Source organism: Peromyscus californicus, unplaced genomic scaffold (genome assembly GCF_007827085.1).
Source record: "Peromyscus californicus insignis strain IS unplaced genomic scaffold, ASM782708v3 Scaffold_11__1_contigs__length_118956290, whole genome shotgun sequence".
In the NCBI taxonomy this organism is placed as follows: Eukaryota; Metazoa; Chordata; class Mammalia; order Rodentia; family Cricetidae; genus Peromyscus; species Peromyscus californicus.
The window spans coordinates 21,877,740-21,904,860 of record NW_026294402.1 but is presented as its reverse complement, the minus strand read 5'-3'; the positions used below and the strand labels follow the sequence as shown (position 1 = coordinate 21,904,860).

Below are 27,121 nucleotides of genomic sequence, written 5' to 3'. Positions count from 1 at the left end.
CAGCAACAGCCCACACTTTGCCAGCTTTCTCCACAAAGACGAACAAATCATTTTCTAGCTCTCATTTTCAAATCCTATATCCCTCTTCCTTCCACTCCCAATAAATAGACTGAAAAATGAGCAAAGCACTTGAATAGACCTTTCCTTCAACAGGTGTATGAAGAGATGCTCCGTACTGCTTATCACCAGGAAAAAGCAAACCAAAGCTACAGTGAGATTTCTCGTCATTCTCCCGAGGAACAATGTAGTCACTGCAAAACCCCAAATCACAAACCCACAGAAGGTAAGTGTCATGGAGACCAGGGAGGAGGAGGAACCACTGCAGACTGTTGGCAGAGAAGTAAAATGGCTCAGTCTTTGTGAAAAATATGTAGCTATTTCTTGGGGAAAAAAATAGAACAAATAGATGTTCCAGTAATTCTACTTTGGGGTGTCTACCCAAACATTTGAAATCAGGATCTCAGTGTTATCTATGCTCCTAATGTTCACTGCAGCTCTATTCATAACTGGGATATGAAAACAATCGGAATCCCTACCAGTGAATAAACAGGTAAGGAAATGAGATGTATGGATAGAGATGTACACCGTCCATGTACCACACACACACACACACACACACACACACACACACACACACACACACACACACACATGATGGAACATTCTTCAGTCTTAGAAGGAAATTCTACATTTTGAAGAAACACAGGAGCCGGGCGGTGGTGGCGCACGCCTTTAATCCCAGCACTCGGGAGGCAGAGCCAGGCGGATCTCTGTGAGTTCGAGGCCAGCCTGGGCTACCAAGTGAGTTCCAGGAGAGGCGCAAAGCTACACAGAGAAACCCTGTCTCGGAAAAAAAAAAAAAAAAAAAAAAGAAACACAGGAGCCAAATAAAGCAGACACAGAAGGTCAGATAATGCATAAGCTCACTCATGAAGCACCTAAAACTGTCAACTTCACCGAAACAAGGTATGATGGCTGCTAAGGGTTTGGAGTAGGGAGAGATGGGATGTTCTTTTAGTAAGTATAAAGCCTCAGTTATGAGAGATGAAAATGATGTATACATTTGCAGCATGATAGTCTACAGTTAACAATATTTTATGTCCTTCAATTTTCCCCAGAGACTTCATGTTAAATGCTCTTACCACAACCACCACCACTACCACAATAAAAACAACAACAACAACAAAATAACTAAGGTTGCAGGAGATCCAGTATCTAGCCTGTTTGCTAATGCCATCTTCTTGCTGTATCTACACTTGATGGCACAGGTGTGGAGTTTCTCTGGGTCCCTTTTAAGGACTGTCCTTCATGACTAAATCATTTTATGTTGGCTTTTGTCAACTTGACACAATCTAGACATAACTGGGAAGAGTGACTCATCATTTAAAAATGCCTCCTGTAGGCAAGTCTGTGGGATACTGCCTTGATTAATTACTGGTGTGGGAGGTCCAAGGTCATTGTGGGTGGTACCATCCCTGGGCAGGGAGTCCTGGGTGCTATAAGAAAGCTGGATGAGCATGCCATGGAGAGCAAGCAGGTAAACAGCAATCCTCCATGGCCTCTGTTTCGTTTCCTGTCTTGAGTTACCTTCATGCTGGACTACAACTGTAAGCTGAAATATTCCCTACCCCCACCAAGTTGCTTTTGGTCATGGTGTTTGTCACAGCAACAGAAACCTAGCTAAGACACCTCACAAAGACCTGGTTAGCTAAACACAGATTCTGGGGGTCCCTAACCCTGTTTTACAGCCTGTGCCTATAGGGTGGGACCTGTGCACATTCAGGCCACAGCACCTAGTAAGCAGTGTGAGCCCCCTTATAGCATTACGTCTCATGTTTGTGAGTGCTGCAGGTCCCATTCATCCTCAAAAGATAGCTATGCTTGGCTCCCGAGGCTACTTTCTGTGATTTTTCCTCATTCTGAACATCTGGAACTCTTCCCCTGCTGATTTTAACCCAATCCTTTTTTTTTTTAAATTTAGGATTTTTTTTCTCCTTCTTCCTTCTTGCCTCTTCTATAAGTAGTAGTAAAGAGACAATGAGCTTCCAGTCATCTTCTCTGCAGAGTAGTTGTCTTTGTTAGGGTTTCTGTTGCTGTGAAGAGAAGAGACACCATGACTATGGCAGCTCTTATAAAGGAAACATTTAATTGTGGTGGCAAATTACATTTTTAGATGTTTAGTCCATTATCATCATGGTGTGACATGGCATGCAAGCAGACATGGTGCTGGAGAAGGAGCTGAGAGTCCTATATGGTTACTTGCAGGCAACAGGAAGTGGACTGAGACACTGGGCAGTATCTAGAGCATATATGAGACCTCAAAGCCCGCCTCCACTGTGACACACTTCCTTCAACAAGACCACACCTACTACAACAAGGCCACACCTCCTAATAGAGCCACTCCCTTTGGGGGCCATTTTCTTTCAAACCAGCACAGTAGCTCAGCATCCTTTGACTTCACATATCAACCTCATCCTCCAAAGTCTGTGCCATGGGCCTCTCCAGCTATGGACACTTACAAATCTGGAGTATAATCTGTTCACTTTTCTTGTGTGTTTAATTTTTCTTCCAGCCTCATACTTTAGATCATAAACCCTTGGACCAAATATGTGTCTCCCTTCCAACACTTCTAAATTATTATTGCTTTATACTTTCTAATATTCATATGCATGCATACAGGTTTTGCTCCTACACTGTGGGAGTACCATCTTTCCCATATAACAGACCAATGAACCAGAGGAAGAAGATAGAAGGATGGGTTTACAGTCCAGATCCCCAAAGTCCCAGAGAGAGGGGCAAGGGTGTTCCCCTATACTTGGCAGCTTTGACACACCTTCTTAGAATGTATTTTAGCTTTTATATTATGGATCAGGCTAGCCCTGTCCTGCTCTATTCCACCACTGAAGATGTGGCATCCCCTATCGCCATGGAGATCCATAACTAAGAGGCTTATTGGAGTACTTTACTCCTATTGGCTGTGCACTGATGGATTCCAATATGCTCTCTTCTGCATGTGTTACCTACAGCTTGCTGCCTATGAGAATGTGCCTAGGGCTGTGGCTGGCATTGCATAGTACGCAAGCACTTCCTGTAAATACTGATGCATTCTCTATATGGCAGTGGAGAAATACACCCTTAAGTGGCTTTGTTATTGGAGGAACCCACATCATAAGGCCTATAGTATGGCTGCTGATCAGATGTCTTGCCTAGAACATGACTGAATGTTCACTTTACTTACTTTTCCATTTTTCCATTCCTTTGTAGGTCTCACTGTTTGGTGTGTGTATTAAAGATGCTGTTATGAGCAAGATAACTGCTCACCCTGTGAAGTTTCTCCCCTTTTGGGCAATCTGAATCATGGAGTTGTCCCTGTCTGGTGTTGAAGCACACTGGGTTTGCCACTCAGGAAGTTGATCCAAACACATTGCTGCCTGCCACACCCAGGACAAAGGGCCTCCAGTGGAGGTTTTGAGTTCCACCTGCAACTTTGGGGTTGTTTTTAACATTTGTGATATTGTTAATAGGACACCCAGGCTCTCTTGGCTGATCCTCAAGAAAGAGATGAGCTCTAGTTTGGAGACGTATATGATTGGGGTGGTAAAGAGTGGGAATGACCTGTCATGTAGAGACCTGCCACATGCTAAATATGTAGTCAAGTCCTTAGTGAAGCCTAGAATACGGCGAGTGCTAAAAATCCATGTTAATATTTTTTAAAAAAATAAGCTGTTTTAATGACATGCTTCTTTTATCCTCAAGTTGGTGTTATTGTTTGTTCCTGCTTTTGTGCATTTTGTGGGTTTGGAGAAATTTATGATGACATATGTTTGACTATATGACCGCATGGCATAGTTTCACTGTCTTATGGCCCCTGACAACAATTGAGAATTTTACTCTCTCGTATTTTTGCCTGTTCTAGAATGTCAAAGAATTGGAGTCAGACCTCGTGTACCCTTTCAGACTGTCTTCTCTCAGTTAGTCTTGTGCATGTAGGTTTCCTGGGAGAGTATTTCCTGGCTTGTGGTGGAATTGCTTCTTCCCTTTAATGCCATCCATTGTCTCCATACTCCACAGTTTATTTACTCTTACTTACTGGTCGAAGGAACGAAGCAGTTCGAAGTACGCACGTGTTTCTCGTGGAGATGTAGCTTTCAGTTTCTTTGGGTAAACACCAAAAGTGTTGACACGTTTCTTGGATGAGGGAATGTTCTTATAGATCTCTTTACAGAACAAAGTGATTTTTAAACTTGTTAAAAATTGAACTATTAACTCCTAACTATCCTCTGCTGCTTTGATCAGGGTTACTGATTCAGAAACCCACTTGTTCATTAATTCAGCTGATATTTATAAAGCTTCTCGTGAGATATTGAACATGGAGTTAGGGATAAAGAGATACAGTGGCTGCCAACTCTGCCTCCATGTGAGTCCAGAGCACAGACAAGGCAGCAAAGGAATGACACACAAGGCCAACCCCACAGACAAACACACAGGAATAGACAGGTATGCTTAGAAAGTAGAGAATAGTTCTACATGGCGAGACTGCTTTAGGGAAAAAGGGGGGTTAAAACAGAGGCAAAGCAGTAAAATGACTATCTCGATGCTCCCTCCAGTCCATCCAACTCCATCCTCCTGGATAATCATGTACTGGTGGACATGGGTAATAAATACTGACAGTGAGCCTGAATTCAAACAAGAACAGAGTGAGGAAGGGAAACAAACTGAAATAGTAAGAGAAACATTTTGCATATAGAATCCGTAGGAGTTAATGACTAAGGAAACACAGTGGTAAAATTAAAAACATGGAAACATTCTTGGAGTAAGCCTGGGATATGCACACGTATCTGTGTGTGGATATACAGACTCAAACTTGGACACCTGTGCTTTGGTTTTATCATCATTCTCTGCACCGAGGGGCAATTGTGATTACATGAATCTTGATGGAGTGTCAGGAAGGTGACGTTCTGGAAGTTGGCGTGATGCTGTCCATCAGGCTGGTCATGCTGGTCTCTGTGAGCTGCTGGAACAAACTCAGCACTCCATGAGTAATCTTCCTCTCCAGCTTCTCTTAGGCACCTCCCATTATTGACCTACTACTCTCCTTCTGAAGCTGCAGGCTGAGTCAAGTGTTTCTATCCCTTGACACTCTCTGGAAACTGTTTCTCTTTTCTCGACTTCTCCAGAACGGAACCTGCTGATTGCATGGTCTGGTTGGGCTTGGTCTCCATTCACAGCTCCTTTCAGAGCTGACTTGGGACTCATCTCCACAAAGGTGCTGATTACTTAACGAAGTCTTCAAACCCCAACAGTTAGAGGAAGCTTCAAATGCAAAGTTGTTTACAGATCAAACCTTTTTTGAATCTGAACTCTGAATGTAAGAAATACATTTGCATAAATCCATGAAAGCTAAAGGTAAGTAAGCAAAGGTTCCATTAACCCTCCAGCCTCCTGTCTGATACCAGTGCACTGGAGCATCTGGAAGCCAGGCAATGGAGTCCCGGGGGCCTTCTCACCTTGGGCTCATCCATGCTGGGGTGAGTAGACAACTCTCTGGGTGACACCACTGCATTTACTTCTCACAAGCTCCTGGCACCCAAGCTGTTGCCCTATCTGGTATCCCTAACTGGTATTCATGCCCCAGTGTAACATTGAAAAGAGAGCCCACGGTGGCGATTAGATGAAGATTCAGAGTCCTTGTTTCTCCACGGCTCATGAAGAAGCAGAGCCACTGCCGTGTAGTTTTGAATGACCCTTCACTGACACTGCTAGTCACATGGGAACCACTCTAGAGGCAGATGGAGATGAAGACTGAGTGGGAAGTAGAAATCGTCCCCAGAGCATCCTTCTCTGGCAATTAATTCCCAGTTCAGAGAGGGCACTGAGGCACAGTTCTCTCATGTACCATGATTTCAGCCGGTCCATGTAGGGGCTTTGTGTAGGTGACTTCAGATGGCATCTGTCTTATATAACAGTCTTAAGTATACTTAAGGCAGTTATGGTTTCTGACCCTCCAATCCTGATCTATAATTTAATGAATCTCTGCTGCTCTAGACCATGTCTAGTATGGTGGCTGACTTCACTGCATCCTAGTTCTTGGGAAAGTTTTCACCTTGTCCCAAAAGCCTCCTCTGAGAAGTGTCCCAGAACTCCCTCCAGAAATTCCCGAGGGAGGATCTGGCTATGTAACCCCCCTCTTTTCTAAGGACTGGAGATAGCATGATAACTACATCACATAGGTCATTTGTGAAGCTCTCATGAGGTGATGGGCATGAAAGCTGAAACTGAGAGATCTGGATAGGTATCACTGCCAAAGTAATAACAGTGTGAGCCTTTTTAGTAGAATCTGTGTAAGTCTGTCATTTCTTTTGTGGTTACCTTTAGTCACCAGCACCCCTTGGTTACAAACCGAGGCAGCCTGGGCTCATTTCTGGCATCAGCGCAGATATACTAATCTGGGTAGGAAATAAAACTGCTCCTCAGATGTCTCCTGAAAGGATGGCCCCAGGCATGGACAGGGTCAAGCAACCACTGGGAAACCACTGTAGTCATGGGAGGCTCTTGATCTATTGGCAGATTCCCAGCTGTACAATCTGGGTTCTCCTGAAAACATCTGTCCCTAGAGTCTCCTCAGGTCCCCTCTCTGCAGTTGACTGGAGAACAGGGCTGGTGATGGAAGAAAGTTCAATAGAAGGAGCCCTCTGGGCTGAGTGTGGTTCAGTGGACTATTGGGCTCTTAACCCAGCTTCTCCAGCATTCTTGTGGTCTACTGATCCTTGAATGACAGAAGGGTAGAAAGTTCTTTCTTCTAAGAATCTACTTTTCTGGTTGTTCTCTGCTGCAGTGTCCTCAAACTCACACAGCTAGTTCAAAGGTGAAGCTTTCGGATCCTCCTTCCACTTCTATTTGAATACTTCATCCTCTGGGGTGCTCAGAGTTAGTGGTGGTGCCCTCATTTTCTGACCATATGAAGAGGGAAACCTGTCACTCAAAGATTTAGCATTATGTGTTTTTCTTTCTCAAGATATTCTGATCCCTGCAAGGATAAGGAGCCGTCAACTCTTGCACCTTCCAGTGTCTACTGAGAGCTGTATTGGATGAAGGACTCAGCTCAGGCTTTCCCGGTCTCTCGGAGCACTGGCTAGTCTGTGTGGTACTACTGAGCAGTGCTTATCCCAGTTTCAGGTGTGTTATCAAATTCTACCTGAAATACCCAATCTGCACTCTCAAATGCAGGGATGTGACTGAACAGCACACTCTTTTACCTTTCCCCCATTCTTAGCAAGGCATGGCACATCTGAGATGCCCTATAAGTGTGACTCAGTGATTTATACAGTTCTCTCCTCACAGAAGGAAGAAACCCAAAGACTTTAAGTGACCATTATGAGGTTAGCGAATCCTAAAAACCAGACAGATGCCCTGCTTTTCTGATAATGATTCTCCCAGAAGAGAATGCAGTAAGAGCACTAACCATTGGAGGTTGTGGTAAGGGTTCTCCTCTATCTTAGTGATTAGAAAAGATGGTCTTTTCCATCATGAGTTCTGACATCTCTCTAGCCTAGCTACAATGCTATATATACTTGGCCTGATCACTAAGCCAAAATCAGAACCTCTTGGCAGATATGAAATGTTGTTCATTGTTCTGATGGGATCATAAATGGACTGAGCTATTAACTCCTCATTTCTACAGAGTGGGGCTTGGGACTAACATGAGCCCTCATGGTGGCTGTGGTAGGCAGAAGATAGCAGGAATATTGATCTTAGCATGCCTTGATGAATAATCAATGCCACCACAGTTCAAGAATGTGTGGCATGAAATAGGATGTGCAAGGCAACCCCTTCAGACATACTATACCAAGTCTGTATGTCTGCAAACACACACACACACACACACACACACACACACACACACACACACACACACACACACACACAATTTGCTCCTCCAAACAGCTCCATCCTTCAGAACAACTTTGTTATGGAGACCATAGCAAATTTCCTGTTGTCTCTATCAGGGCACAGGCTATGAGATAGCCTCTCCCGCTTTCTTAGCAAAAAATCCATCCTTACTGTCTACTCTCTGTTCATCAGAGTCACTGTATGGAGCACCTCTTGCAATCCAGTCGCATATCCCACAGGGTTACAAAACCAAAGAGGTTCTAGTATGAGACCACTAAGAGCTCAAATTCCAGGTTTTTTAGTTCTTAGTTGTATGCCTTGAGGTAGATCATTTATTTAGGCTCTACTAATTATCTTCCTCCTCCTTAAATTGAAAATTGAACAAAAGCATGTATGGTATTTATACAGAGCACTGTTTCTCAACCTTCCTAATGCTGAGAAACTTTAATACAGTTCCTCAGGTTGTGGTGACTCCCCAACCATAAAATTATTACATTGCTACTTTGTAATTTCACATCTGTTATGAAACATATTGTAAATATCTGATATGCAGGATATCTGATATGTGATCCCATGGGGGTCACGACCCACAGATTGAGAACCACTGATTATAAAATGTAGCTCTCACTCCACAAGGAATAAAGGATACTTTATTCTCAGCCACATATGAATGACTATGGCCTAGAAACATGGATTTAGGCTTTCCTACCATGTTTCACTACAGAGTGGTTACACAAACATTTTATAGTCACAGAACAAAAGAAAACCACAAATCAGTAGATTCATCAAACGCATTGGAGGGAACATTAGGTCACAGGAAAGTGAAGAAACCTCTGCTTCAGGCTTAAGAGGCTATCTGATGCCATTCTTAGCCTCTGGATTGGGGGGTGGTGGCTAATGGTTTGTTAAGTTCCAAAGCTTTTGCCTGATAGTAGAAAGGCTGTTAAACCAGACAGATATAGGTGATAAGTGGCAGTAAGGAGACTATGAAGACCACCCAAGACAATTGGGGCTCTGGAGTTGTAACTGTCCAGGTTTTCACAATCATGAAGTTCAAACCAGTTATTCAACCTGCAGAGTCTTTTTGAAGGAATTTTAGTTCCTAGTATAAACATTTACCAATTGACAAGGACAGGTTGATCATTCAATATTGTAGTCAATATGATTATCATGGCCATTGTTAAGATCTCTGTCCAGAATTTGCCATCACTATCTTCCACACATTTAGAAATCACATTCAAACTCCTCCTTGAAAAATCTGATACAATGTGCCAGGGACATGCTGTCCTCCGTGAAACAGAACAGCCAACCAGTGAACCAGTATTTCCTCTTCCTGAACACTTCCTGGTGATGGCGAAGTTAGAAATTCCTCCTAGCTAAATCTACAATCTGGGAAATTCTAGAGACACAAAATAGGTAGCATAATAAAGTAGCAACCATGATGTGGAAGCCTTGTATGGACCCCATTTTAAGCTTAAGAAGTCCCTCAGATTCCTTTTTCTTTTTATGAGAAAGTCAAGAAATTTAAATGTAAATCAAATATTAGTTGACTTGTGTGGTAGTTTGAATGTAAATGGTCCCCATAAGCTCACAGGGAGTGACACTATTAGGAGGTGTGGCTTCATTGGAGTGGATGTGGCCTTATTAGAGGAAGTGTGTCACTGTAGGGGTGGGCTTTGAGGTTTCCTATGCTCAGGTACTGCCCAGTGTCTCAGTTGTCTTCCTGTTGCCTGCAAAATGTAGGACTCTCAGTTACCACTCCAGCACCATGTCTGCCCACACACTGCCATGCTCCCCACAATGAGGATAATAGATTAAACCTCTGAATTGTAAGCCATCTCAATTAAATGTTTTTCTTTATGAGTTGCCATGGTCATGGTGTCCCTTTACAGGAATAAAAACCCTAACTGAGACAATTTATTGTGATTTTTGCTAGATATAATTTTAAGTTTGAAGTTAAAGATTGACTAAAAATATTTGTTCATTAAAAAAATTAAGGATAGTGTATGTCCTGGGATGATCCATGAGAGCAGCTACAATGCATTATGCATATGTATGAAATTATCAAAGACACTTAATAAAGTTACATAAAATATTTAAGGAACTACTTTCTGATAAAGTGTTGATGCCTGGGATCTCCTTTAAAATCTATAGGGGAAAAAGATGAAAGTGGGTGGATGGAATAAGACACGTGTGAGTAAAGTAATTTGAACTTGGGGGATAAGTTCATAAGAGTTTGATGTTCTTCACTATTTTCTCCACTTTCACATATGTGTGGATGTTTTATTTTATTTTATTTTATTTTTTGATAAAATAAGTGTAAAGGCAAACAAAAGCTCCCATCTGTACTGATTAATCTGTGTTCTCCAGATGTACTTCAGCTGCTCACAGTCTGGGAAGAGCCTTTTTCCAGGGCCAGGAGTCAAGGTAGTTAGGTACCTCATATCCCCAACCCTCTAATCCCACAGCAGTGTCTGCCACCTTAGCACTAGGCTTCAGCCTTCCTCTGCTCCCAGCCTTCCACAATCTCGTCATGGTCCAGGCACACATGACCTTGTGCAGGTGATGTGACCCCCCTATGGCTCAAAATCTTACCTTAGGTTGGAAGCATTGGGTCCTGTTTAAGCCTGTTGTACAGAAGAACTCTGAATAGTTGTTTTTCCTTGTCCCCCACTCTTACCTGGCTACCAGCGCACTTTGTGAGCTGTCAGGATTGCTGACTATATACCTGAAGGGGGCTTAAAGTCTTGCTACATAACATACAGCTCAGGGTCCACGCCCCCTCCTTTCTGTGAATTTCTGATATTCAAGGCTTCCAGATATCAACACAAAATACATCTTTCGCTGTCAAGAAGAGTTCTTGGCTATACAAGTGTGATGTCTTGGCCTAGACATGGGAAGTCTGAGCCAACTTTATATCTTCCTTCAAGAATCTGTAAATTCTTATGCCAAGACTGTTTCACCAGCTGTCTCAAGCTCCAGGGAGAAATCAACCAAAGAAGCCCAGGGGAGCCACATTTAACACAGCAGATTTACATCTACCCACCCATGGAAGCAGAGAAGCAGGCATAAGAGTAGACATGATCAATAGAGACTAGTTACAGATTGAAGACAGAGAATTCAAGGAGCTTGGGACAGGTGACATTGGGCATTGTAGTTAATGGTTAGGGTCCTAGTATGCTGTTTGATGCTGATCACAGAATACCATAGATTGAGTAAACTATAGTGGATAGAAGTTCATTTGGGGTCATGATTCTAGTATAAGATTGAGGACTGCTTCTGGTGAGGTGACAGCCTCCTGGCTGGCAGAGTCCCTGATGGTGCAAAGAATCATATGGCAGAAGTAGATAGGCCTGTGCTAGACTGTGTCCCTTTTTATGGAAGATACAGGATCAGATCATGGGCTCTACCCTAATGACTTTATCTAATCCTAATCATCTCTTACATACCCCAGAGCAAAATATGTAAAATCCATATCCTCTTAATACCTCACAAAGCAATTAAATTTCAATATGTGCACCCTTAGAGGGTATAATAAACCATATCTAAGCCATTATGATGAGGCAAAGTAGTTTTCAGGTATATCTTAGCAACCCAGGACCCTGACTTGCATTTTCTACACATATTCCTCTCTCTACAAAAATGCCAACTTATCACTCTGCCCTAATAAGCTTTAATAACTCCTTAACAATCAATCACTTAGTGGTCAAACACTCCCTTGAATGTATTGTGGAACTAGACAGATCCAGCCCAGCCTGGACTAGTTTTATATGAATACACAGTAAAGTGAACAGTATTATCTATATGAACTTTTCCGGGGAAAACATCCCCATGTACCATTTGTGGTGGCTAATCTTAGTTGCTAACTTGACACACCTGGGAGAAGGGACCCTCAGTTGAAGAACTGCTTCCATCACATTGGCCTCTGGGCATGTCTGTGGGGGGATTTTTTTTTTATTACTAACTGATGTAGGAGAGCCCAGTCCACTGTGGGCAGTACTGTTTCTAGGCAGGTGGGCCAGGGATGAGTAAGAAAAGTAGCTAAACTTGAACCTGGGAGACAGACAGTAACCATTCTTCCTCTGTGGTTTCTGCTTCAATTCCTGCTGGCATTCTGCCCTGGCTTCCCTCAGTGAAGGACTGTGACCTGGAAGTATAAACCAAATAACTGCCCACCATGTTGCTATTGGCCAGAGTGTTTTGCCACAGCAACTGATAAGTATGGCATATCATTTTATGCCTGCTCATGATTGATCTTGTATGTGACTAAAAATCAAATGTATCCTGGAAAGAACATGTGCAAGGGAACAAAAGCTTACACAACCCAACCCTACCAATCAAAATAGAAATTCATGTGATGCACTTAGAAACAAACTCTTCCTCTTGCACTGGTAAAAGGAAGCAGTAGAAAGTAACTTGGGCTCTTGAGCGCTTTGCTGGAGCCTGCGGCTCCCCTGCAGCACATCTACTCTGTAGTTTTTGAGGAAAAACTTTTGCTGCTTTACTGTTTGTGTCCATCCATTCAATCCTTTCAACAAGACTCTAAGAACATGAAAGCGCCAGACAGAGCGTGACCACCAGTCACAGCAGTAAGGATTTGAATGGGTTTATATTAGAGAGAATAAGAAGACCTTGAATAGAGTATGATTCTTTCCAATCAAATGACCAGAACTTAACTTCTGTTTTTAATTAGTTATGATTTAGATCATCATGAAAGAAGGAAAATATTTGTGCTTTTAGCTGTGTAAATTAAGACCACTGGGCAAGAGACATTGACCACATTCACATAGCATGACACTGTGTGGAGAGGGGGGGTCCACTCAGGGCTCCCATGTGGAAGATGCAGGCTTCCCTGCCTCACTCAGCAGGTTAAGGCTTAGTGGAGCTGGACATCTCAGAAATCTCATCTGACAGAGCTGAGAAGATGCCACAGTCAGTAAAGTGTGTTGGTGCAAGCATGTTCAGGTCCTCTAGCACACACATGAAAGTAAGCTAGGCAAAGTAGAATGCGCCTGTAACCCTAGTGCTGGGGAGGTAGAGAAAGGAGGATCCCTGGAGCTCAATGGCCAGCTTGTCTCTCCTAATTCTCAAGTAACAGGTGTGGTGAGAAACAGGTCTGTTTTAAAACATAGAGCTAAGGAGTAATAGAGGAAGACTATGACATTGACCTTGGGCCTCTATACACACAAGTACATGTGCATAACACACACACACACACACACACACACACACACACACACACACACACACACACACACACATTTAAAAGAACTCTGCATTCTAACTCAGGGGCTATGAAGTGTAGTTTTGTTTATTTATTCTAGTTGTCTAGCTGTACCCATTATTTACTCTGCCAGGTCTATAGGGATGATCTCTCCTTGTTCATGTCCTTTTACCAGACAGACACCAGACCATCAGCTCTTCAGGCTTGCAGGATGTAACTCCTCATCTCCAACTTGTGGGAACACTTTCTCATAATGCAAAGCCTATACCAAGTCCTCCAACATCTTAGGGGACAGCCATCCCTCCCAAGGCCAGATCACTCTCATTGATCTCCATATCTTTCACTACCCAGGCTTCATCCTCAGTCTGCATCCTTTATAGTAGGCCCTGCTTAACATTTCTATGCCTTGGATGCACCTTCCTCTGTTAAACTTCCTGAAGCCAGTAGCTGTGTATATATGACAGAGTATGCATGTGTGTGTGCATGTGTGTGTGTGTGTGTGTGTGTGTGTGTGTGTGTGTGTGTGTGTGTGTGAAAGAGAGAGAGAGAGAGAGAGAGAGAGAGAGAGAGAGAGAGAGAGAGAGAGAGAGAAATGTGTGTATGTGAGAGAGAAAATGTGTGTATGTGAGAGAGAAAATGTGTGTGTGTGAGAATTTGTGTGTAAATGTGTGAAAGAATGTATGTGTGTGTGAGTGTGTGTGTATGTGTGTGTATTCACAATGTTCAAGATGGGCCCAACCCACATTAACTTCATAACCAATTAAGAAAACCTCCCTGGCATCCTCAGAGGAAATTTTTTATTAGAAATTCTTTAAAATGTATTTAGAAACATCAGCATGATTATTACAATGCTTTATTCAGTTAGTTAAGTGTGCTTTAGGAAACACCATGGAGCATAGCATCATTTAAGGGCATCTGTTGTTTCTTGGAAGCGATTAGCTGTCAGAGAATCATCAATTTCATTTTGTTGTGTGGCGAAGACTATTTGTTCTAATTAAAGACTACGCATGAGTCTGAACAACTTTGCCTGATCTGTAGAAATGGGACTTTTAGTCTTGCTAAAGTGTAATGATCCTAAAAGTGTTGGACAAGCAATTTCCTCCAGGTGTTCTTAGCCACATCTGGAGATTGGGGATGGAGACCTGAGGCTCCTGAATCAGGGTCACCTTGCTGGGACAATCCAGGCCAATAGACTCACTCACACCTCCTAGCCACAGTCTAGCCTAACTCCCCCAGTCCCTGCCTGGTCCAGTGGCTCTGATTCTCCCAGTGGAGGCTGCACCGAGGTCTGGCAGCTCCCTGCCCTGCTTAGGAGGCTCAGCAGCCTTGGGCTCGGCTGAAGACTTTGTGTAGGCTCCTTTGCTCCTAGGCTGAGGAAGCTCCAACTGAAGGGAACACAGGCCAGAAGGAGGCAGTGCCAGAGGAGAATAATTCTTACCAGAGGCCTCAGCTCTCAGGCTACAACTAGCTGTGGACAGAGTGGGAGGGGAAGGTTGAGAATTCAGGGAGGGAAAAGGCTGGGAGAGAGAGAGTGTGGAGTGTGGTTTATTTCAAGTCCCTTATTAAGAGATAAGTGGTTTTTATGGAGAGTAAAGAAACAACAGCCAAGTGTGCAGATAATGGGCTAAGACAAAGGGTTTATGGTTTTCCCTCAGGCTACATCAAATCTATCAAGCATAAAAGATGGTAAATAAAAAACGGAAGTAGGGTTGGCCGTTCTAAACCGAAGCATCGCATTGATGGGTGGTTTGCTCTTGGCAGTGCTGAACCCCCAATCTTCCTTCCTCTAACTTCCTCCCCTCTATGTAGCTAGAGTTTTTCTCTCTGGGTTCTGCCAAGCCCTGGCAGTCCCGTAGCCCACTTATAAAATAAACATACACTCATGACCAGGCTGTTCATGTAGATCTCATTCCATTTCTCTGTCATTGGATGATCCCTGTGTCTTTCTTGGGGTCCTGTTTTCCAGGTAGCCTCCCTGGTGATGTGAGAGGCAGACAAGTCATCCTTGTTTCATGTCTAGTATCCTGCTATGAGTGAGTACATACCATGTTTGTCTCTCTGAGTCTGGGTTACCTCACTCAGGATGATTTTTTCTAGATCCATCCATTTGTCTGCAAACCTCATGATGCCATTGTTTTTCTCTGCTGAGTAGTATTCCATTGTGTATATGTACCACATTTTGCTTATCCATTCTTCAGTTGAAGGGCATCTGGGTTGTTTCCATGTTCTGGCTATTACAAACAATGCTGATATGAACATAGCTGAACAAGTGCTCTTATGGTGTGGTTGAGCATTTCTTGGGTATATGCCCAAGAGTGGTATAGCTGGATCTTGGGGGAGATTGATTCCCAATTTTCTAAGAAAGCGCCATATTGATTTCCAAAGTGGTTGTACAAGCTTGCATTCCCACCAGCAGTGGAGGAGAGTTCCCCTAGCTCCACATCCTCTCCAGCATAAGGTGTCCTCAGTGTTTTTGATCTTAGCCATTCTGACAGGCGTAAGGTGGTGTGCTAGAAACCTCATCCAACTGCTGAGGGATCTGGATGCAGAGATCCATGACTAGGCCCCGGGTGGAGCTCGGGGAGTCCAATTAGCGAGAATGAGGAGGGTTTATATGATCAAGAATTGTTGAGACCAAGGTTGGATAAAGCACAGGGACAAATAGCCAAACGAATGGAAACACATGAACTATGAACCAATGGCTGAGGGGTCCCCACTGGATCAGGCCCTCCGAATGGGTGAGACGGTTGATTGGCTTGATTTGTTTGGGAGGCATCGAGGCAGTGGGACCAGAGCTTGTGCTCATTGCATGAGTTGGCTGTTTGAAATCAGGGGCCTATGCAGGATTGTTTGGCTCGGCCTGGGAGGAGGGGACTAGACCTACCTGGACTGAGTCTACCAGGTTGACCTCAGTCTGTGGGGAGGGCTTTGCCCTGGAGGAGATGGGAATGGGGGGGGGATTTGGGGGAACGTGGGGGGGGGGCGGGAGGGGGGAGAACAAGGGAATCCGTGGCTGATATGTAGAACTGAATTGTATTGCAAAATAAATTAAAATAAATTAAAAAAAATAAAAAAAATAAAAAATAAACATACAGACGCATATATTATTTAAATTGCTCAGCCATTAGCTCAGGTCTATCATTGTCTAGCTCTTACTCTTATACAGCCCATTTCTGTTAATCTATATGTCACCATGTGTTCCGTGGCTTTACCTTCTGCCTTTACAAGATGCTCCCTGGACGGCAGACTGGTGTCTCCTCTCCGCCTTCCTGTTTTCCCAATTCTCCTCTCGGCTAGTCCTGCCTATACTTCCTGCCTGGCTACTGGCCAATCAGTGTTTTATTTATCAATCAATCATCCACAGCAACTCTACCCCATATGAGGTCTCTTCTACGAGGCTCCCATTGTCCCTCCAGTATGCCACATCTTCCAGTCTTCTTGGTTTTCCCTAAGACCCCATCTTCATGTTTGACTCTGGATGCTCCTTACTTCCTCAGGGAATTTACACTTTGCAGAAAGCCCGGATATTCTCTGTCTAAGTCTCAGAAACCAAATAAGCTGCTAGAATCCATGTCCATGAAGATCCATCCACACAGTTGTACTGGTAACTTGCACCCTTCTATTTTGATGGAGGCATGCTCTGTAGATAAGGTTAACTTTGATCTCTTGATCCTCTGCTTCCAGTGTATTCCAGTATTCCAGTTCTCTATCACCCTGTGCTCCACTGTGTTTGAGATGGAATCTAGGGCCTCTTGCATAGGAAGCAAATGCTGTACCATTGAGTCACAGCCCAGCCTGTTCTTTTAAATCTCTAATTATGTTCTCATTGTATAGACATGCTTCAGGTTATTTAGCCCATTAGCTTATTAAAACATTTTGATCTGATTGCAGTTTTGACTGTTATTATGTTTTGACCATGTTATTAACATTTTATACATTCTATGTAAACATTACTTCTTAGTACTCTGTTAAAATAAAAATAGCTCAGGCATGTAATTTCTGGGCCATGTAGATGTATCGTCAGTTTACTGAGCTCTTGCCAAGCTCTTTTGCAGGGAGGGAGGTTGTATCGCTTTATATCCCAGCATCTGAGTGGTTTTCTTTCTCCAGATTTCATGCCATCTCCCGCTATTACTGTTTCCCATTTTAGACATTCTGATGGGTGTCTTCTGATGTCTCATTGTGGCTTTAGTTTCTATTAGAGCCAAGAAACGTGGACGGTGTTTCCATGTACTTACTTACTCTCTGTATCAGTGTGTGTGTGTGTGTGTGTGTGTGTGTGTGTGTGTGTGTGTGTGTGTGTGTGTGGTGTATTGTGTATCTGTATGTTGGTGCGTGTGTTGGGTTTAGCATGCACTTGTATGAGTGGAAGTGTGGAAGCCAGAGGTTAACATCAAGTGTCTTTTTCAGTTGCTTTCCACTATATTATTTAGAGTGTCTTTTATTGAGCTTAGAGATCACCCACGCAGCTGGGGCTGGCTGGCCAGGGAGCTCTGAGGATTGGAATCTTCTTGTCTATGCCTCTCTAGTCTGGGATTATAGGAGTGTGCCAGCACTACCAAATTTTTCCTATGGATGCTGGGGATCTGAGCCCAGGTATCATGGTTGTGCAGCAAACGTTTTACAGCCATCTCTTTAGTCCCTACCATCTGTATAGTCTTTAACTGTCTTCAAATCTTCTGCCACTTTTAATTCCTTCCATTGTGGGATGATTACAATAGCATTACATCTTCCAATGTAGCCCAGGCTGGTTTACAACTCAGGATCCTCCTGACTCAGGCTCCAGAGTCTTGAGAGTACAGACGAGCCTCACCATGCCCAGCTTCTGTTTCCTGACAGGTGGATTAATTCCTGAGAGATCTTCATAAATTCTGTGCACTCATCCTCTATCAAGGCCAGCCTGGAAGACTTGAGAGCCTGTTTTTAAAAAGTAAAACAAACAAAAATGGAGGAGGGGAGACAATGAAATGGTTCATCAGATAAAGGAGCTTGCCAAGCCTGAGTTCCCCCTCTCAAACCCAAGTGATAGAAGGAGAGAACTGACTCAGAGTTGTTCTCTGACCTCCATACTGCGGCACACACCCAACTCCCCACCATGCACACACAAAGTAGATGTGAAAAGAAATCAGCCATAAACCTTCAAAAAAATTTTTTTCCCTCATGATACCCAAGATTTGTGTAGCTTCTAGATCTCTGATGATGGTATGCATTGGCATAGACACTTCTGAAGTTCAAGCTGTTTGGACTCACCTTGTCTTCTTACATTTGCATGTCTAATGCATAATGATGGGGGAAATTTCAGCTGTCCTTTCTCAGAATGCCTTTCCAGCATCCAGCCATTTTCCAATGGTCTTTTGTGACACAGAATCGGGTATTTTATGCAGCCCCGCAATTCCTTCTCATTTTTTTATTATTGTTCTTGTTCAGATTGAATAGTTTCCATTGTTACATGTTCAATTCTTCTGAAGAGAAATTCTTCTTTTTAATCTCCACCATCAGGTTGGTCACAAACATGGACTTTTACCTCTTGCTTTACTGGGTTTTGCATTTTCTATTTCCCATTCTTCTCTATTTCTTTGTTGAGATTTTCTTTCTTTTCCCTCTGCTTACTCTTTCCATATTTTACTTTGTTCCAAGTGTGCTCATCATTGAATCAATTTTGACAATGGCTGCTTTAAAAACTCTATGGATAGTTCTAGTAATTCTGACATCTCAGAGCTGGCATTGTATGGATACCATTTTTTCATTTAGGCTATATTAAAAAAAGGAGTTTGAATTGGAATCTGGATATTTTGGGTATTGTACTGGATGGTTTTGTGTGTCAACTTGACGTAAGCTAGAGTCATTGGAGAGGAAGGAGTCTCAGTTGAGGAAATGTCTCCATGAGATCCATGTGTAAGGCATTTTCTCAATTAATGATTAATGGAGGAGGGTCCAGCCCATTGTGGGTAGTTCCATCCCTGGGCTAGTGGTCCTGGGTTCTATAAGAAAGCAGGCTAAGCAAGCCCGTATACAGCACCCTTCCATGGCCTCTGCACCAGCTCCTGCCTCCAGGATCCTTTTATGTTTGAGTTTCTGTTTCATCTTCCTCCAATGATGGACTGTGATCTGGAAGCATAAACCAAATAAACCCTTTCCTCCTTAACTTGCTTTTTGGTCATGGTGTTTAGTTGCAGCAATAGAAATCCTAACTGAGAAATGTGTTGTGGTTTGTGCCTCTGAATTTTGTTTAAGCTCTATATTCACCCTCCCACTGCCATCCAGTAGAGAAGTAAACAGACTGCACCCTGTTTTGTCGACCAACAATGATGAGAAGAAACTTCTTGTTTCTGATGAGTGTCTGTTTGGCTGTTGGTTCCTCACATTGCTTCTACCAACATCATCGGAGCAGCCTGCCACCCTGGGTGGGTGGTTACAACCTGGGTTTCCTCTAACCTCCTCTGGTGTTCCCAGGCAGCAGAGGAAGAGCTGAGAAGTAGAAAGGCTGGTCTTCCAATGTTCTTTGTCAATACTGCAAACCAATAGGGACAAAGGTCTAGGCTCCATACTCAGTGATGCCACAGACACAACCCTGGTGGGTGTGGCTAGTGCTGCTCATCATCGTATGTAGGGTGCAAATCACAGTTCTGCATAGTAAGGGCCTTCTCTGTGGATTTGCCTAGACTGGCTCCTGTCTAACCTTTCCCATCGTCCTATGCTGCCTGTGTGCTGGTCACTAGACTTCTACAGAATCCCCTACACCCCTTGGTGAGCGCTCATTGGTGTTTCTGGGTTTCAGTCCTCTCTGTATTCAAATCTGGGACAGATGGGGGTAAAAATAAAACCTAGAGAACTGGCATTGCTCCTCAGGTCCCAGCCTCCTTAATTGATCTGCTCTCTTCTCTCTGCCTTCCAGGGAGTTTTTATGGTTTAAAAATATAGCATATATAGGTTTTAGTTGTATTTAATAGCAATAAAAGGGGAAAGTAGTTCTCCATTTCCACAGAAGTCAAAATCTGCAGTAGCACATAATTTACTGCCGTCCATTTAAAGTGCTCCAACTTGACTGGTTCTCAGAGTCTCCCTAAAATCAAGTTCTCAGAATGTGGTATTTGAGGGGGGTAGCCATTTATCTAAAGGTACTGGAACTATGCACTGTTAATGAGGGGGTGGTGATAATCTCTGGTATATATGGGTGTAAAAATGGGGTGGTGGAGCCAATAACTTGGCCGAGCTCCTGGAGTTCAGTTGAAGAGAGGGAGGAGGGACTATAGGAATAAGGGAGGTCAAGATCCTGATGGGAAAAACCACAGAGACAGCTGACCTGAGCTAGTGGGAGCTCATGGACTCTGGGCTGACAGCTGGGGAGCCTGCATGGGACTGAACTAGGCCCTCTCTGATCATGGTTGACAGTTGTGTGGCTTGATGTGTCTGTGGGATCCCTGGCAGTGGGACCAGGACTTATCCCAGGTGCATGAACTGGCTCTCTGGATCCCATTCCCTATGTTGGGATACCTTGCTCAACCTTGATGCAGCGGGGAGCGGCTAGGCCCTGCCTCCACTTGATATGTTAGACTTTGTTGATTACTCAAGGGAGGCCTTACCACCTCTGAGGAGTGGATGGGGGAGTGGGATGGGGGAAGGTGGAAGGAAGGGAGAAGGGGAGGGAGGGGGAACTGGGGTTGGTATGTAAAATGAAAAAAAATAAATAAAAAATGGTGTGGTGGTAATTCACAGAGGTGCCAATACATTGTGGAATTAAAAAAAATCAGTCTGATACAGTGGCATAAAACAATGCAACTTTTGTACTAGGATGAAATAAAGTTAGAATGCATGCTTTGGGGAATGAATAGCACACTGCTTGATTTATAAGGATACAGTGATACAATTTTAAAAATATGGTATTGGCTGACATTTATTACGATACTGGAAGCCTTGACAAAAAAAATAGGCACATAGAATCTAAGTGCTTGTCAAAATGAAAGTATATCTTTTCCATATTTATCTCCTAAGTGGGAAAGCATAGTTTGCCAAATGAGGTGTAGGATCTGGCTGCTGTATAGCAGTAGAAGTTGGGAATACTTGTAGATTCCAGAGGATGCCCTCAGATCCTTGAAAACCGATGTTTCAATAGGTGCAGATTGGGCATTGCAGTGGCATGCAGGTTGGGTGCTGGAAAACGGTTTCTGGACCTACCTAAATTCTCACTTCCCTAACACAAATACCTTCTGGAAAACTCATGGAGACCGGAGTATGCCAGAATAACCCAGAGCTCATGTAGAAAATGAAGAAGGGATTGTTTGGTTTATGTGATTTCTATGATTTCATAAATGTACCAGTACCTTAGCAATTTAAAGGCTTTGATGACTGGGCTGTAGCCTTTTCACACCCTCTGCACACTGCCTTCCCACAGGATGTGCTCTAATTAGGTCTTTGGAAGCTATGTGTGCATCCTCATGCTGGGTTGGGTATGGTTTGTGGATACTCTAGATCAAATCTGTTAATTCAGGCAGCATGAGCCCCTAGCAGTGCTTACCTTGTAGGGAGTCAGAGGAAAAGGCAGTTACTTGGGGCCTCTCCCACACAGCTCTGAGCATGGCCATTAGTGTGGAGCGCTCTACTTCACCCTTCTTCACAGACCTCTGCAGGAACAAGGGCTTTTCTGGTCTAAGAGAGTAGCCACTAGCCTTTACTTTGTGCAAGAACCAGAAAAGCAGTACGGACTGTGCTGTTCATCACCGTCAAGTGCTTTCTGCTTCTCTGCAAAAACAGATGTGGGAAGGAGATCAAGAAACATTGGGGGTGCGGGGTGGAGAGAGAAAGGCAGAGACCGATAAAAATACTGAGGAGCAAATACAGACAAAGAAGCAAAGAAGGAAGAGAAGGAGGGAGAGAGCTCAGTAGGAGGCGAAAGAGGAGGAGGGAGAAAGAAGGAAGGTAGTGTGCACATCGCCTCTGGTTTCCCCTCGTCATAGGGGCTTGGGAAGCTTCTCTGGCTTTTGCTGCCAGGCAGTTAGCTTTTCCTGCTAGGAAAGAGTAGAGGCATGTATAGCTTAGTGCTTGGCCAGCTGAACATGGAGCTATGTTTACCATGGAGTCCCTGTACTGCTAGAGGACGCTGGGTCTGCAGTAGCCCCACATTCTATGCATTGCCACTAGCATTTGCTGAATAGGACAAAGATCATTCAGGCTAATTCACTTGCCACCCCACATCTGCCCTGAATCCTTGAAGGAATGTCAGCCTGACTGAGTGAGCATGCTCATGGATTGTTCCACCCTGTAGGAGGCTCTACCTGGGGCCCACAGTCTCACAACCTTTCCCAGTGCAGAACACAGGATAGGAAACGGGTTGCAGGTGGGCCCGAGCTCTGTATTGTCACAGAAGGTGAATACATCTCTGGATCTGGCAGGGACACAGGACACTTTGGGGAGGAGGTAAGCTTTATGTTGGGCACTCGAGCAGGGTGGCACTGACCACAATAAGGGGGTGTTTTGAAGCTGGGAAGGTTGGGGTAAAAGCCAGAAGGCTTAGGACTGAACACTGAAACAGGAACAGAAGCACAGAAGCCGGGAACTGCTCGAGGGACAGCACTCTGCCCACACTACTAAAACAGCCCGGGTCAGGCGAGGTGCCTGTTCTCTGGGCGGGGTGGGAGGGGGGAGTGGGCACGACACACCTGCTTACGTCTCACCGCTATGCTGCAGGTGTCAGTGTGAGCCAAGGGCAGCTGAGAGCAGTGAACAGCAGAGCTCAGGGACCACGGGGTTTCTTCCCAAAGGACACACCTGGATTTCAGTTCATGGCATTTTCCTTGGGTTCTTTTTTTTATGACTGAGTTAACCAGGGCTCTGTGAAGCCTGAACCTTCTCCGCCAGTAAAAGGAGGCAGCTACCTACCCTTCCATACTCATGGAAGCAGCACTCTGAGTCCAGGGCAGAAAGCCCTGTCAGCAAGAACCCCGGACTGCAGTAGTCTAGCCTAGGGGGAATCAGTCTTCACTCCAGGACCTGTAAGAGGCCCCAGAACAGGGCATAGTCACCATATGCAGGAACATGCTTGTATCTGTGAGCATGAGTCCAGTCTTCACCCCTTCCTTCATAACTCCCCACCATTCCTAAATTGTGTCTCAAGGAACTGCCCATAGCACAGGGAGACCAGCCCATGGTAATCAGTGAGGGAGCCATCCACACTTCTGATATCAGAGCACTTGGGGATTGATCCTGATTCTCTGATGCCTGGAAAGTCAGAATCAGAGTGAGGTTGGATGAGTCCTTGCTGTATGTGGCAGCTGAGAATCACTGGAAACAGCTGTGTTTGGAAGTCCCGAGAGGGGCAGATGAAACTCTAGAGCAGATACAGAGCAACTCTGGGTCCGTCTGTGAGACTGAGAGTGCTAAGGGCAGTGTTGATGGCCTTGTTCACACTGCCTCTCCTAACTCTTCACTATGTTGAGAATGGGCTAGCCTGCCCACTCTTCCTCTGAGGGCAACTCACACCCCTAAATTGGGTGCTGACAATTTGAGGCCCTCGGGCTGTGGACAAAGCTAGGGTGTGAGAGTGTGTACACGTGTGAGCCCACATCTATGCACTTATCACACTGAAGGCCAATTTCCCAGAAAAGCACATTTATTCTTTTTGTCATTCTCTACCACAGGTCAACCTGTTGAAGGTGCCACACCATTGTCGGTGACACTTCCAATCTGCTTGACATTCTGCTTGGTCTTTGGGGCAGTAAGTGGTATTGCCTACCCTACAGGAAGGGCAATGGGAGAACAAATGTGACTGAAAATGGTAGCACCCATCTTGAAGAAGGGCTAACTGGATTGTCATAGAGTGATATGGAGGAATGCTGGGAAAATGGGCTTTCTGGGGGTGAATGTTGATCATTGCTGAGCACTCACTGGGGGCCGTGCAACAAGATAAACCGAACACTAAGAACTCTAGGCTTGGGAGAGCACACATTTCTGTGAGAATGGCTAACCCCAGGTGCATACACAGATAGATTGGTGGATGTCAACAGGGATGATACTCTAGAGGCAGATGGAACAGCCCTGGGCTGCAAAGTCACCTAGACGCATGCAGAGAGGTGTCCCTGTAAGAGCCGAGTGAGTCAAGCTTAGATGAGAGTGGAAGAAAGCCCCTGGATACTGGAGAAAGGGGCTTCTAGGCAAATCCAAAAGCCCTGGGAAGAACACATCCAGTTGTTTCCAGGTGCCTGGAGGCCGGTGGTGTGGGGGATACAAGAAGTACTCAGAGGATGTTTTGCCAAAAAGCACAGGCTGCTCATTTGTGCCCACTGGGTAAATAAAAGCAGAGAGGAGCCTGACATCTCTGCCTTCATTTTGTGCTGGTCTCCTTCACACTGAGTCAGAGTACTGTTCACTCTGCAGGTACGCATGCTACTCATTCAACCTGAAAAGCAGTAATACTGAAGAAAATGTAAGACATTTCATCTCCCACCAAGGCTGAAGGCATGAGGAGTGCCTGAGGTATCTGTCGGCACTTAGAACATGCTGTCTCTCTCCACACCCCGAAGGTTGCTGAAGGTCCACAGTCCTTGCCTACAGTCATCTTGTGCTGCTAACATTCTTTCCCGGGGGGAGATGTAAGCAACATCACCCCCTTGTCCTAGGGTCCCAAGAACAAACTGAGACACAAGTCCACTAAAGTTCACTCTGGGGAATGAATGAGCTTATTGGGCTTCCTCACACAGAACAGGTGAGGGTTTACTTACAGGGGTGTGGGCATTCCTCCTCCAACCCTCTAACCAGCTGCACCTGAAAGCCTTACACAGGTGTAGGGGTGAGGCTTGACACATAGCAGGGGGACCCTGTGATGGTTTCTCCAGGGTTCTATATGCTTTAGCCCTTCTCCCAGGCCACATGCAAAGTTGCCTCCTGATAGGGAACAGCTAGATTCTCAGGGGATAATCTTGTACCCTACCCTGCCCCTCTATGCAGGGATGACCTTGGATGACCTTTTACAATGAGATCACAGCTGAATTTTCTGAGATAGTGGTTGCTTGGCTCAGAGGATAGTCACTGTCTTAGGGTTTTATTGCTTTGAAGAGACACCATGACCATGGCAACTCTTATAAACAAAAACATTTAATTGGGGCTGGCTTACAGTTCAGCAGTTTAGTCCATTATCATCATGGTGGCAAACATGGCAGCATGCAGGCAGACATGGTGCTAGAGAGGTAGCTGAGCATTCTATGTCTTGATCTACAGACAGCAGAAGGAGATTATATCACACTGGGCTTAACTTGAGCATATAAGACCTCCAAGCCTATTTCCACAGTGACATCACACCTACTCCAACAAGGCCACACCTACTCCAACAAGGCCACACCTGCTAATAGTGCCCCTCCCTCTGGCCCAAGCATTCCAACACATGAGTCTATGTGGGTCATTCCTATTCAAACCACTGCAGTCACTCACAGCACTTTGCATTGAAAGAACAGCAGAGCCTCACAGACTGATGTGATCACATCCTGATGCTATCACCCAACCAGAAGCAATTGTCTCATGGGAACCACATTGCCTCTTCAAGAAGTCAGGACTTCCTCAGGCTACCTTACAGAGCAGAATGGAGATAACGACCAACCAGACCACACTTTGATAAAGATTGTTCACCTAAGTATACCTTTTGGCCTCTGCCCCAATTCTTTCCTTACCTTAACCTTATGTTGGTATCCTGAAGATGTGCTTGGGGTCACTGAACCTCTTTTGTTTTCTTCCCAACATAGCCACATTGCTTTAATTTCCTTCACTGTCCCTTAGTATTACTCTTATGCTTAATTTGTATATTGGGATGGGTGGACAAGCTTATCTGAGGCTTGAACCTAAATACTCAACATTATGCTGTAGGGAAGCTCCCACCCCCCCCCCATGCCCAGTCTGAGATCCACAGAGGTTGCCTGGGGTTATGAGAGGAAGGGCACAGAGGATATATGTTTTCTTTCTTGCCTTCTTCAAGTCTCCAGTTCTGACTCCAAGCTAAGATAGAACCAAGTCTCATCCTGGTGTTCTATAGGTACACTGAAGGGGTGGACTCACAGGATTTTGACTATGGTGAAATGTGGGATATGCTTGTAGTTTGTTCCAGTTGAAAGCAGCACAGCTGGCCAAGCTATTTAAAAGTGAGAAAGAAGTTAGTGGAAGAAAATAGACTTATTCGGGACCAGGGAGACATGAGACTCTTTTTGATGGTGTAAGGACTTTTGAATCTCTCACTGATCTCAAAGAATTCCTGGTGAGACAATGGACAGGGGGTTCCTTGCAGGCAGGCTTTTCTCTCCAGAGCCCTGTGGTTTCTTCTCTTATGGAAGATCTGAACCAGACACGATATTTTTCCACAATTCAATTCATGTGACACACCCAGGAAAAGCATTACAGAGGCCTCTCCTTAAAAGGGAGGACATCACGTGAAAGAGATGTGTCTTTAAAAATTAAGGAAGGTGTGCTGACAAGGTGGCTCGGGGGTAAAGATGATTGGTATACAAGCTGGACAACCTGAGTTTGACTCCTGGGACCTGTGTAAAGATAGAAGGATAGAACTGGCTCCTCATAGACATCCTTTGACCCCAACACATGAGCTGTGATGTGTACACACACACACACACACACACACACACACACACACACACACACACCCTAATAAACAATTTTTTTAAAAGATTAGGAAGAGCACCAGAGACAAAGGTTGCTGTGGAATAATGCTTTTGTACACTGGTTTAATAAAATGCTGATTGGCCAGTAGTCAGACAGGAAGTACAGGCGAGATAAGCAGACAAGGAGAATTCTGGGAAGAGGAAGGCTGAGTGAGGAGACACCAACCCACCGTCCAGGGAGCAGCATGTAATGGCACATAGGTAAAGCCTCAGAAAATGTGGCAACATAGAGATTAACAGAAATGGACTGAGTTTAAGTGTAAGAGCTAGTCATTATAAAGCCTGAGCTAATGGCTAAACAGTTTTTTGTTTTTTGTTTTTTGTTTTGGTTTTTCGAGACAGGGTTTCTCTGTGT

At 44.4% G+C, this 27,121-nt stretch overlaps 1 long non-coding RNA gene across 2 annotated transcripts in view; it reads left to right on the top strand.

Annotated features, from left to right (window-relative positions):
- LOC128120906 (uncharacterized) overlaps positions 1-9,994 on the top strand; it is a 122,135-nt gene extending 112,141 nt beyond the window's left edge. For both annotated transcript variants that reach the window (XR_008222001.1, XR_008221999.1), the window contains 2 exons: positions 154-283; positions 3,265-9,994. This is a non-coding gene — a long non-coding RNA (uncharacterized LOC128120906). The remainder of the gene's footprint in view (positions 1-153; positions 284-3,264) is intronic.
- The last annotated feature ends 17,127 nt before the right edge of the window (positions 9,995-27,121 follow it).